Here is a 12,845-nt window from a genome sequence, read left to right as displayed (position 1 = left end):
ACATCCCTATGCCACTGGATCCAAACATGCATATGGCACAGGATCAGAACGACTACGACGACGATACATTTGGCAACATCGATCAGTACTTTGCCGAACATGGGTACGATGGCGACTTCATGGGGGCTCCTTCTCAAGAACCCAACCCAACAAAAGACGTGTGCGATCTAGCTGGTACCGCGAAGAAGCCAAGTTGCAACAGGCGCCGTCTGCCGTTCAGCTCTCAGGAGACGCCTCCAGCTGCTGACTTCACCGAGCCTCAGATAGGCGAGGTGCGGAATATTATCAGCCCAAACACACTCAAGAAGGCGGTCTGTGAGCAGAACTCGGTCCCATTACAGGAGAAGAAGAAGGCACGCAAAAGAAAGACTAACAAGGGTGCGAGCCAGCCGGCACCAAGTACGATCCGTGCTCAGGACGGGCCACCTTCACCTGAGGATATCTCGAGGAGGGTGCATGTGGCGGGTAGGGCGATGCTACCGACAAATATGCTCAATGCTGCAACCGGTGCTATGCGGAGTCTGCATGACAGTGTTCTTTCTTTGGAGAAGCGGCGTCTCAGAGAGAAGGATGTGGTATACCCGGTTTTCGCGGCCAAGGTGCCAGAGGGCAAGGGCTTTGTGGATAACTCCATCGGGCGTACGATCGTCCTGCGGTTTGATGACATCCACGCTATGATGAACCTTCATACGCTGCACTACACCTTCGTTCGGCTATTTTCGCTGAGTATGGAGATGCGGATCATTCGCAACAAGACCCCGGACATCGTGATAGTCGACCCCTTCTACATGCGTGCCAAGATCTTGGGCAGTGCTGGGGACCGGCAAGTCGCGAGTTCTTACCTCGAAGGCGTCATTCTAGCAAACCAAGATAAGGATAACTTCCTCGTGCCTTACTTTCCCGAGTAAGTCCTCCCCTCAACCGGCCCGTAACATATGAATTCTTAGATTTCGATCATTTTTCTTTTAACATTCCGTGTTTTCTGCAGTGACACACATTGCACGCTCATCCTCCTAAGCCCCAAATATTCCATGGCCACGTATTTTGACCCGGACCGTCAGTCGAACGTAGACTACACAAATGTCAAGAAGGTTCTTGATGATGTTCTCCCCGGCTACGCCAAATCTGAAGGCACCTTCAGCAGGCCTATTCGTAAGTACGGCAAGCACATGTTCTCCCACAATACGACGTTCTGCTGCGTCAAGCAGCCGCCTGGCGGTCAGAAGGGTGCCTACTATCATCAACATGCGGGCGATCGTACGGGACCATCATCAACTTCTGCTACCGAGTAAACTCAAAGATTGGGCAAAGAGCGTGTCGGCAATCCAGGACGCGGACCTCCGACAAGAATTCTTTCGCATCCAGTCGGAGTTTGCGGAAATCATCCATCAAGATGTCCTTCGTACCTCGGGGCAGTTCTACCTCAGAAATCAACCGTCCAACAGTGACATCGACACAATGCTACAAATGCAGGCTGACAACGCCCGTTCTTTCATGACTCCCACGATAGACGGCGGCTTCATCCACGCTCTGGTCCCTTGAGTCGAGTCGAAAGCAGTGATGCTATGTCTAGTTCTAAAACATCGATTGGCTCATGTTGTAATTAAACTTTAATGAACTTGTAGTATGTCTCTTTGGTTTCGAGAGTCGTTCAACTTAGATGTAATCGATGCTATTAATGTCTTGATTTTCTCTTCTGATTGTTCTGTTGCATACTTATATATTGCTTATGTATTGTCTGTGAATTGGTACTAACGTTTCGTTTGGCTAGTGCATAGGGATGCCGACGTATGTCGTGTACAAGGGTAAGGTTCCCGGAGTCTACGACGACTGGGAGGAGTGTCGGAGACAGGTTCACCGATTCAGCGGTAACAGTTACAAAGGGTACACCACTAGGGCCGAGGCCGAATCTAGATACGCCCGCTATCTAGCGGGAGAGGGGAGGGAGCGTTGGAGGAACCGGATGAAGACGAGTTTCATCGTGATGACCGCAGCTCTCTTCTATGTGATGGTAGTTTAGATGATCGATATCGACTTGTAATGTGAAGACAAACTTGCTACTCGCGGTCTCGAGACTTGTAATATAATGTTCTATCTTTGTTCGGTCTTTTCAATTCGGAGACTAATATGATGAATTGTATTCAGAGACTAATCTTCTATTGTATTCGATGAATCTGTTGTTGATGTGTGCTGTCTATATTTTGTCCAATTATACATTTTGTAACCTGTGCAAAAAACAGAAAATAAAAAAAATAAAAAAAACCTAATATTCATACTAATGGCGCATCACACCACAATGCGCCATTAGTATGCCAAAGGATACTAATGGCGCATCATTAGACAGTGCGCCATTAGTATGCCGAAGTTACTAATGGCGCATCTTGCTGTTGTGCGCCATTAGTATGCCAAAGCACCTGGGTATACATGGCCCCCTGGGAGGCATACTAATGGCGCACTGTTGTATATACTAATGGCACATCCACTGGTGCGCCATTAGTAAAATATACTAATGGCGTGGCACTAATGGCGCACCACTGATGCGCCATTAATGGCCAAATTAGGTGCGCCATTAGTAGGCCTTTTCCTAGTAGTGTCTCGGATACACGGAGTGACAAATCCTATTCTCGATCTATGCCAACCCAACAAACACCTTAGGAGACACCTGTAGAGCATATTTATAATCACCCAATTACTTGTGACGTTTGATAGCACACAAGGTGTTCCTCTGGTATTCGGGAGTTGCATAATCTCATAGTGAGAGGAACATGTATAAGTCATGAAGAAAGCAATAGCAATAAAACAGTAACAATCATAATGCAAAGCTAACAGATGGGTCTTGTCCATCACATCATTCTCTAATGATGTGATCCCGTTCATCAAATGACAACACATGTCTATGGTCAGGAAACATAACCATCTTTGATCAACGAGCTTCTCAAGTAGAGGCATACTAGGGACACTTTGTTTTGTCTATGTATTCACACATGCACTAAGTTTCCGGTTAATACAATTCTAGCATGAATAATAAACATTTATCATGATATAAGTAAATATAAATAACGACTTTATTATTGCTTCTAGGGCATATTTCCTCCAGTCCCCCGCTTGCACTAGAGTCAATAATCTAGTTCACATCGGGTTTACTAGAGTCAATAATCTAGTTCACATCGCTATGTGATTAACACCCAAAGAGTACTAAGGTGTGATCATGTTTTGCTTGTGAGAGAAGTTTAGTCAATGGGTCTGCTAAATTCAGAGATGTATGTATTTTGCAAATTTTCTATGTCTACAATGCTCTACATGGAGCTACTCTAGCTAATTGCTCACACTTTCAATATGTATCCAAATTGAGACTCAGAGTCATATGGATTGGTGTAAAGCTTACATCGACGTAACTCTTTATGGCGAACTCTTTATCACCTCCATAACCGAGAAATACTTCCTTAGTCCTCTTAGGTAACTAAGGATAACTTTGACCGCTATACAGTGATCCACTCCTGGATCACTATCGTACCCCCTTGCCAAGATAGAAAGGCACACAACTGGTCTAGTACATAGCATGGCATACTTTATAGAACCTATGACTTAGGCATAGGGAATGATTTTCATTCTCTTTCTATCTTCTGCCGTGGTCGGGCTTTGAGTCTTACTCAACTTTACACCTTGTAACACAGGCAAGAATCCTTTATTTGACTGATCCATTTTGAACTTCTTCAAAACTTTATCAAGGAATGTGCTTTGTGAAAGTCCAATTAAGCGTCTTGATCTATCTCTATAGATCTTGATGCCCAATATGTAAGCAGCTTCACCGAGGTCTTTCATTGAAAAATTCTTATTCAAGTATCCTTTTATGCTATCCAGAAATTCCGTATCATTTCCAATCAACAATATGTCATCCACATATAATATTAGAAATGCTACAGAGCTCCCACTCACTTTCTTGTAAATACAGACTTCTCCAAACATATGTATAAAACCATGTGTTTTGATCACACTATCAAAGCGCATATTCCAACTCCTAGAGGCTTGCACCAATCCATAAATGGATCGCTGGAGCTTGCACACTTTGTTAGCACCTTTTGGATCGACAAAACCTTTTGGTTGTATCATATACAACTCTTCTTTAAGAAACCCATTAAGGTACCCAGTTTTGACATCCATTTGCCAAATTTCATAATCATAAAATGTAGTAATTGCTAACATGATTCAGACAGACTTAAGCATCGCTACGGGTGAGAAGGTCTCATCGTACTCAACTCCTTGAACTTGTCGAAAACCTTTTGCAACAAGTCGAGCTTTGTAGACAGTAACATTACCGTCAGCGTCAGTCTTCTTCTTGAAGATCCATTTATTTTCTATGGCTTGGCGATCATCGGTCAAGTCCACCAAAGTCCACACTTTGTTCTCATACATGGATACCATCTCAGATTTCATGGCCTCAAGCCATTTCGCGGAATCTGGGCTCATCATCACTTCCTCATAGTTCGTAGGTTCATCATGGTCTAGTAACATGACTTCCAGAACATGATTACCATACCACTCTGGTGCAGACATACTCTGGATGACCTACGAGGTTCTGTAGTAATTTGATATGAAGTTTCATGATCATCATCATTAGCTTCCTCACTAATTGGTGTAGGAATCACCGGAACTGATTTATGTGATGAACTACTTTCCAATTCAGGAGAAGGTATAATTACCTCATCAAGTTCTACTTTCCTCCCACTCACTTCTTTCGAGAGAAACTCCTTCTCTAGAAAGGATCCATTTTTAGCAACGAATATCTTGCCTTCGGATCTGTGATAGAAGGTGTACCCAACAGTTTCCTTTGGGTATCCTATGAAGACGCACTTCTCCGATTTGGGTTTGAGCTTATCAGGTTGAATTTTTTTTCACATAAGCATCACAACCCCAAACTTTAAGAAACGAAAACTTTGGTTTCTTGCCAAACCACAGTTCATAAGGCGTCGTCTCAACGGATTTTGATGGTGCCCTATTTAACGCGAATGCAACCGTCTCTAAATCATAACCCCAAAATGATAGCGGTAAATCAGTAAGAGACATCATAGATCGCACCATATCCAATAAAGTATGGTTACGATGTTCAGACACACCATTTCACTATGGTGTTCCAGGTGGCGCGAGCTGCGAAACTATTCCACATTGTTTTAAATGAAGACCAAACTCGTAACTCAAATATTCGCCTCCATGATCAGATCGTAGAAACTTTATTTTCTTGTTACGATGATTTTCCACTTCACTCTGAAGTTCTTTGAACTTTTCAAATGTTTCAGACTTATGTTTCATTAAGTAGATACCCATATCTACTCAAATCATCTGTGAAGGTCAGAAAATAATGATACCCGCCACGAGCCTCAACACTCATTGGTCAACATACAATAGTATGTATTATTTCCAATAAGTCAGTAGCTCGTTCCATTATTCCGGAGAATGGAGTTTTAGTCATCTTGCCCATGAGGCATGGTTCACAATCACCAAGTGATTCATAATCAAGTGATTCCAAAAGCCCCTCAACATGGAGTTTCTTCAGGCTCTTTACACCAATATGACCTAAACGGCAGTGCCACAAGTAAGTTGCACTATCATTATCAACTTTGCATCTTTTGGCTTCAATATTATGAACATGTGTATCACCACGATCGAGATTCAACAAAAATAGACCACTCAACAAGGGTGGATGACCATAAAAGATATTACTCATATAAATAGAACAACCATGATTCTCTGATTTAAATGAATAACTGTCTCACATCAAACAAGATCCAGATATAATGTTCATGCTCAACGCTGGCACCAAATAATAATTATTCAGGTCTAAAACTAACCCCGAAGGTAGATGTAGAGGTAGCATGCCGACGGTGATCACATCAACCTTGGAACCATTTCCGGTGTGCATCGTCACCTCGTCCTTAGCCAATATTTGTTTAATCCATAGCCCCTATTTCGAGTTGCAAATATGAGCAACGGAACTAGTATGAAATACCCAGGCACTACTACAAGCATTAGAAAGGTACACATCAATAACATGTATATCAAATATACCTTTCACTTTGTCATCCTTCTTATCCGCCAAATACTTGGGGCAGTTCCGCTTCCAGTGACCAGTCCCTTTGCAGTAGAAGCACTCAGTTTCATGCTTAGGTTTAGACTTGGGATTCTTCCCTTGAGCGGCAACTTGCTTGCTGTTCTTCTTGAAGTTCCCCTTCTTCCCTTTGCCCTTTTTCTTGAAACTAGTGGCCTTGTTAACCATCAACACTTGATGCTCCTTCTTGATTTCTACCTCCGCAACCTTTAGCATTGTGTAGAGCTCGGGAATTGTTTTCCTCATCCCTTGCATATTATAGTTCATCACGAAGCCTTTGTAGCTTGGTGACAGTGATGAAGAACTCTGTCAACGGCACTATCATCAGGAAGATTAACTCCCAGCTGAGTCAAGTGGTTATGGTACCTAGACATTTTGAGTATATGTTCACTGACAAAACTATTCTCCTCCATCTTGCAGCGATAGAACTTGTTGGAGACTTCATATCTCTCAACTTGGGCATTTGCTTGAAATATTAACTTCAACTCTTCAAACATCTCATATGCTCCATGACGTTCAAAACATCTTTGAAGTCCCGATTCTAAGCTATAAAGCATGGCACACTGAACTATCGAGTACTCATCAACACATGCCTACCAGGCATTCACAATGTCTGTAGTTGCTGGCGCAGGTGGTACACCTAGCGGTGCTTCCAGGACGTAATTCTTCTGTGCAGCAATGAGGATAATCCTCAAGTTACGGACCCAGTCCGTGTAATTGCTACCATCATCTTTCAACTTAGCTTGCTCCAGGAACGCATTAAAATTCAAGGGAATGGTAGCACGCGCCATTGATCTACAACAACATAGACATGCAAAAACTATTAGGACTAAGTTCATGATAAATTAAAGTTCAATTAATCATATTACTTAAGAACTCCCACTTAGATAGACATCCCCCTAGTCATCTACATGATCACGTGATCCATATCAACTAAACCATGTCTGATCATCACGTGAGATGAAGTAGTTTTCAATGGTGAACATCTCTATGTTGATCATATCTACTATATGATTCACGTTCGACCTTTCGGTCTCAGTGTTTCGAGGCCATATCTACGTATGTTAGGCTCGTCAAGTTTAATCCGAGTATTCTGCACGTGCAAAACTGGCTTGCACCCGTTGTATGTGAATGTAGATCTTATCACACCCGATCATCACGTGGTGTCTCGGCACGACGAACTGTAGCAATGATGCATACTTAGGGAGAACACTTATACCTTGAAATTTTAGTAAGGGATCATCTTATAATGCTACCGTCGTACTAAGCAAAATAAGATGTATAAAAGATAAACATCACATGCAATCAAAATATGTGACATGATATGGCCATCATCATCTTGTGCTCATGATCTCCATCACCGAAGCATCATCATGATCTCCACCGGCTTGACACCTTGATCTCCATCGTAGCATCGTTGTCATCTCGCCAACTATTGCTACTACGACTATCGCTACCGCTTATTGATAAAGTAAAGCAATTACATGGCGATTTCATTTCATACAATAAAGCGACAACCATATGGCTCCTGACAGTTGTCGATAACTTTGTTATAAAACATGATCATCTCATACAACAATTTATATCACATCATGTCTTGACCATATCACATCACAACAAGCCCTGCAAAAACAAGTTAGACGTCCTCTACTTTGTTGTTGCAAGTTTTACGTGGCTGCTACGGGCTTCTAGCAAGAACTGTTCTTACCTACGCATCAAAACCACAATGATTTTTCGTCAAGTGTGCTGTTTTAAACTTCAACAAGGACCGGCCGTAGTCAAACTCGATTCAACTAAAGTTGGAGAAACAGACACCCGCCAGCCACCTATGTGCAAAAGCACATCGGTAGAACCACTCTCATGAACACGGTCATGTAATGTCGGTCCAGGCCGCTTCATCCAACAATACCGCCGAATCAAAGTAAGAAGTTGGTGGTAAGGAGTGTGGCTATTATCGCCCAAAACTCTTTTCTGTTCTACTCATGCATAAAACATCTACGCATAGACCTGGCTCGGATGCCACTGTTGGGGAACGTAGTAATTCAAAAATTTCCTATGATCACGCAAGATCTGTCTAGGAGATGCAAAGAAACGAGACGTGAGAGTGTATCCACGTACCCTCGTAGACCGAAAGCGGAAGCGTTTAGTAACGCAGTTGCTGTAGTCGAACGTCTTCACGATCCATCTGACCCAAGTACCGAATGCACGACACCTCCGTGTTCAGCACACATTCAGCACAATGGTGTCCCTCGAGCTCTTGATTCAGTTGAGGTTCAAGGGAGAGTTTCCTCAGCATGACGGCGTGGCGACGGTGTTGATGATGTTACCGGTGCAGGGCTTCGCCTAAGCACTACGACGATATGATCGAGGTGTTAAACTATGGAGGGGGCACCACACACGGCTAAGAGTTTGTCTGTTGTGCTTTGGGGTGCCCCTGCCCCCGTATATAAAGGAGGGAGGGAGGAGGCCGATGGCTAGGAGGGGCACGCCTATAGGTAGAGTCCAACTAGGATTCCCAATCCTAGTTGGAGTCCCCTTCCCTTTTCCAAGAGGGGGAGAGAGAGAAGGAGTAGAAGAGGGAGAAGGAAAGAGGGGGGCATGATACGTCTCCAACGTATCTATAATTTTTGATGTATTCATGCCATGTTTATAATATTTTTACATGATTTTGGTATGATTTGGTTAGAACTAACCCGGACCGACGTTGTTTTCAGCAGAACTACCATGGTGGTGTTTTTGTGCAGAAATAAAAGTTCTTGGAATGTGCTGAAAATCAACGGAGATTTTTTTGGAAAATATAAAAAATACTAGAACGAAAAGCTACTGGAGGGGAGTCCCGTGGGCCCCATGAGGGTGTAGGGCGCGCTGTCGTGGTTCTAAGTCTGACAGTAAGTATAGGGGGTACGAATGAGGAGGCAAGGTCCTAGCTACGATGAGATTGTACGCAAGTGTTTACGAGTTCAAGCCCCTCTCGGAGGAGGTAAAAGCCCTACGTCTCGGTGCCCTGAGGCGGTCGACTGGATTATGAGAGTGTGTGTTATAGGAGGTGCAAACCCTTGTGCCAAAGGAGGGTGGTGGCTTATATAGAGTGCGCAGGACCCTGGCCATCCCCCGTTACCAAGAGTTCAATGTACATAAAGATGGGGCGTTACTGATAACGCCAGCCATAAAGTGCTTTTAATGATCTTAAAGACTACGGAGTGAACGCCTGACAGTTGTAGTCCTGAGTGACCCCTGGTCTTCAGTAGGTCAAGTGGTTTCTTGTATGGTCGAGTGATTGACTGGTCATGTGACATCAGGAAGGAGGGGTACCCGAGTGACTGATTGGTTGAGTGGATTGCACTCGACGCCTTCATTGGGCAATCCTTGTTTCCTCTTGAGCTTCTTTGCTTCTAGGGTAGTGACCTTGGGTAGGGCATATAGGTCAGGCCTATGACCCTACCCTAGGTCTATATCATCATCATTAGCCCCCGAATGGATTAAGGTCCGAGTGAGAAGAAGTTGAAGTTAGTCTTGCTTCGACTATTGAGCTTCACAGATATCTATGTTGAACTAGAAGCCCGCGTTGGAACTTCAGCTTCGTTTCAGCCGCCTTGATCGATTCAGAAGTTGCCGAGTGGATTTATACCGTCACCCGTCGAGTGTTATTTTTGACGCGAAATCTTTGGCACGATTGGTTACAGCGTATCCCGGATTTCACAGGATTCGAAATTTTACGGAAGCGCGCGAGACAGAGCATGCCATGGTAAGCGGGATGGATAGACAGAAGCGCCTCGACCTCCGCGCCACCTTTTTCGCCACGTACTCAGCACGCGACTATTGCGGGATTTGACAGGATCACCCAGGCCCACGCATCACCCACTCAGAAGTGGGTCCTTAAAAGGCGACGGGGCCGAAGCGTCTGCACTGTGCGCACCATTCTCCTTCTTTCTCTTCTGCTTCTCCACCGCATCCAGCTCCTCCGCTCTCGATGCCGCCACCCTGCCACCATGGTGAAGGACAAGACGGCGACGCTAGAACGTCCGAAGAAGGCGACGGGGGCGGCGAAAGGCAAGAAGACAAATCGGGGTCCGTCATCACGGTCAGCGCTGCCGCCGGGTTGGATCCAGGGTGATTGGATCCGATCTTCGCTCTGGCCGAAAGATTTGGAGGAGTTGGCCGAATCCGGACTGATCGCCAACAAGGCTACGAGGCTGCCGGAGGGGAGACGGAACCTCAACCGCGACCAGGTGAGTGTGTTCTGTTCGCCACCCACCTCGATCGCGGTTTCTCCCTTCCCTCGCACCCTTTTTTCGGGGTTTCTTGAACTTTTTCGGAGCCCAACTCCATCACTTCTCTCCCAACACCATCACGTACCTTGCTGCTTTTGTGTCCATGTGCGAAAACTTCCTGGGTTGTCGACCGCACTGGGGTCTTTTCAAGCACATCTTCACAATCTGCTCCGAGTCGGTGAAGAAAGCGGATACGAGTGACGAGAGAACACACGTTATCCAAATGTGTGGGGGTTTGGGTATCCAGAAGAGGAAAAGAAGTTCTTTCCCTTCCATGACACTTCATGAGTCGGTCAGGGGCTGACAGTCGACCTAGTTCTACTGCCAGGACATTGCGACTCCAGGTTAGTCGACTGGACTTCCCCCTTTTTCTTTAGATCGTGCCCTACAACCTTCTTCACTGAAAGTGACCGCTGCAGAGAGGGTGGAAACAAACATGTTGGTCGAGAGAGTGGTCCAGTTGATCAATCAGGGTGTCACCGGCTGCTCCAGGCTCGTGATCACTCGATGTGGATGTACTCTGGAACCAACAACACCACTCGGGTTCATCCAGAGGAGGTTTCAGCCAAGATAGTGGCCCTGTGGCTGAAGGGTATTACAGGAAACAAGGACAACCCTAGAGGAGCCAGGAGAGTCGACCCATTCAGCAACATCAACCAGCCAGATAAGGTTTGGTCTCTGCTACCGACTGTATTTTGATACATTTTGCGACTATCTTCGAATCCGACTGATATTTACTTGACTTCTTGTCTTTTAGGTTTACACTGAGATGTACTCGATGCCCAATGGTGAGCAAGCTCTGGAGCAAGACCAGGAAGGAGAGGACAGTGCGGAGGAAAGCGGTGATTGACAATCTCTAGAAGACGAGGACGAGGAGGAAAGCGATGAGTCGGACGACGACGAGATAGTCGACTCACCACCTCATACGGAACGTCGATCCAATCTACTCCATGATCCAACGGGCGGGCGTGGCAAGACCATGGCTCCAAGCACTCAAGCATAGAAGCGGACTCGGACTTCGACTCTAGAGCCGACGGAGAAGGTCATCAAGCAGCCCAAGGTCGTCCCCTCAAAGGCTCGGAAGGCTTTGCCCAAGATCAAGATGGATGTTCCTGTTGCCTCTGGGTGAGTTTTCTTGCTTTCTGCGTTTCTTCCACCGACTGATACTTCTGTTCTGACCGAATGGATTGTAAACTTTTCCAGCCCAGCCTCCGCTGCGATTGACATGGACGTTGACAAGGCCCCAGGTAACGAGGAAACTGATGATGCGGCCACCTCCAAAGCTAGTATGTTCCATTCGACTTGAGTTTATTTTGCCGATTGAATTGTTGGCCGATTGAATTTCTGAGGTTGCTTTTTGTTGCAGCTCCATGGGACGTCATTGAGCTTCCGGATGATGAAGAAGAAGTGCCTCCGAGAGAGAGGAGGAGAGGCAGGGCGTCAAGCGGGAAAGCACCTGAGGGTCAGGTCCTTCAGTCGTCACCAGTGCTTGAGACAGTGGTCTAGCGATTCGGAGATCTGGCTTGGACCAATGTTACCTTTGCCAATCCGCTGTCGACTGATCGTCCATTAGGGTCGACTGCTCAGACCTCTGCCACTCCAGTACAACTCCATGCATCTGACCCTGTGGCTGCTCTGACTGCATTGCCCTCATCACTCTTCACTGCGTACCAGACTCTAGACGACTCACCGAGTGCTACCAGGGAGGCCCTTCTCCAGGTAAATCTCATGATGGAGCAGATGAAGGTGGTGCATGAGGCCAGTCGGGTAGCTTATGACGCCAGCACCGCTCTGCAAAGCAACGTCAAGGTTAGTTGATTCCTGACTGGTCTCTTTGAATAGTTGCTACTGTTGCTTCGTTGCCCATATGGTGCTCTAGGACGAGCCTTTTGGAACCTATTATGTGCATCTATCATAGGTCTGTGTTTCACATCCAATCACCCACTGGGGTGTTTCTGTCTTAGAGCTGTATAGTTCTTCCACTTGAGTCGACTAGGTTGAGTCGACTGTGTTTCTGAACCAGTGGGGGAATGCAGAGTGCACCCATTGGGTGTAGTCCCCGAGACCACGGTCGACTGCTGGTAGTCGGCTGGGGTCTAAGAATCTCCTTTTTTTATTCATGCTGGACAGACCATTGCCGAGTTTAAAACCGAACCAGTGGGGGCACGCTAAGTGCACCCACTGGGTGTAGTCCCCAAGACTACTATTGAATGGTTGATTCAACGGTAGTCTTAGAGCAACTTTCTGTGGCACCCCAGCTCAGAGCAACCGGTTTACCTTGCATTGCCATCCCAGAGACCATGTCTTCTGGCAACACACAACATCTTGGTACAGAAAACAACCACTTTATAAATTCTAGCGGAACATGGTTCATATTACAACAAGTTAGGAGGCCAAGCGGCACACACGATGCGACTGAACAATATGTACATTATTTAATGAACATAAGGGGGCCTCGATCATGACAACTA

The sequence above is a fragment of the Triticum dicoccoides genome, chromosome 1B (assembly GCF_002162155.2).
Source record: "Triticum dicoccoides isolate Atlit2015 ecotype Zavitan chromosome 1B, WEW_v2.0, whole genome shotgun sequence".
NCBI classification, from domain to species: domain Eukaryota; kingdom Viridiplantae; phylum Streptophyta; class Magnoliopsida; order Poales; family Poaceae; genus Triticum; species Triticum dicoccoides.
Note: the sequence above shows the minus strand (reverse complement) of the source record.